This window comes from Propithecus coquereli, unplaced genomic scaffold, assembly GCF_000956105.1.
Source record: "Propithecus coquereli isolate 6110/MARCELLA unplaced genomic scaffold, Pcoq_1.0 Scaffold130, whole genome shotgun sequence".
Taxonomy (NCBI): domain Eukaryota; kingdom Metazoa; phylum Chordata; class Mammalia; order Primates; family Indriidae; genus Propithecus; species Propithecus coquereli.
In genome coordinates this window covers 5415590-5417069 of record NW_012137192.1, presented here as the reverse complement: position 1 = coordinate 5417069, position 1480 = coordinate 5415590, and the positions used below count along the sequence as shown (strand labels likewise).

The window sequence follows — 1480 nt, the reverse complement described above, 5'->3', positions numbered from 1 at the left end:
TGTGAGCTAGGCTGACGCCACGGCACTCTAGCCCAGGCAACACAGGGAGACTCTGTCTCAAAAAAAAAAAAAAAAAGTGGTTATTTTAAACTGAAATAAGATAATCTATGAGTTTCAGGTTTACTAGATGAAAATACATTCTTCTCTTTAGGCCATAAATTTCTCTCAAAAAATCTTAAGTATGCAGTTCTTCTCTCTCTGTAAGTGATACTAATTCCTTATAAGTACAGATAAGACTTCTTGGAGATTGGTTTAAAAAAATTATAGACTTAAAATCTTAAGTCCAATTCAGTATATACCTTACCAAGGACAGACTTTCCTACTTTGTCATCTCTGGTTGATGTTTGCTCAAATATTTTTAGTGATAGCTTGTTCCATTTTTAGACAGCTATAGTTTGTTACTGAGCTGATATGTGTTGTTTCATAATTCTCTATTAATTCTGCTCTTGGAACCACAGAAAATTAAGTCTCATGCCTCTCCCTGATGACATTTTTAATAACTATTTGAAGATAGCTATCAAATGTTGACATTTCTTTCTCTTTTCTAAGCTAAACTATTTCTCCCCTGCTGCCCCCCAGTTATATCTGTATCTCATTATGTTCTGATTTTCATTTCCTTTCCCAGACTGAATTTTGTTGTTCATGTGGTTTGGTAGTGCAAAATTCATTGAAACAGTCACTTTCTCTGGTATGGATATTGTACTTTTATAAATAAGTACTCATACCAGCCATGCTCTGACTCATACTGAACTGGAAAGTAGCTTAGACGTCCTCTTCCTATTCCGTACTTTTACAGTTTAGTTTTGAATGAACCTAAAAGCAGAACTTTGCACTTCTCTCCATTACATTTAACCTTATTTGGATTAGCCCATTCTTCTGGTTTCAAGATACCTTTCTGAGTCATTATAGGTCGTCTCAATTTTTATTGACTACTCAGTTTTATGTAATCTGATTAGCATGCCTCTAGATTTTCATCTAAGTGACTGATTTAATGTTTAATAGGGCAAGACTGGGCCAGGTGCAGTGGCTTGGGCCTGTAATCCTAGCACTCTGGGAGGTTGAGGTGGGAGAATCCGTTGAGCTCAGAAGTTCCAGACCAGCCTAAGCAAGAGTGAGACCCCGTCTCTATAAAAAATAGAAAAATTAGCTGGGCTTGGTGGTGTGTGCCTGTAGTCCCAGCTGCTCGGCAGGCTGAGGCAGGAGGGTAGTTTGAGCCCAGGAGTTTGAGACTGCTGTGAGCTACGATGACACCACTGCACTCTAGCCTGGGCGACAGAGTAGAGACTCTGTTTCAACAACAACAACAAAAAAAAGAAAGAAAAATATGATGAGGCTGATTGTTCCTGTGTGGCACACCACTGCAGACCATTCATTTACTGAGGGTCATTTTTTATTTCAACAATTTGTAGTTGTCATAATTGACTGTTTTTTATTTTCTCTTGTAAAAATTGGAGCAGCTTTTGCTTGTCTTTTTTTTCTA

The 1480-nt window shown here is 37.8% G+C and overlaps 1 protein-coding gene across 1 annotated transcript in view; it reads left to right on the top strand.

Annotated features, from left to right (window-relative positions):
• The window catches only part of TMEM245 (transmembrane protein 245), a 95661-nt gene that overhangs the window by 15139 nt on the left and 79042 nt on the right, over positions 1 to 1480 (top strand). The window lies entirely within an intron of this gene.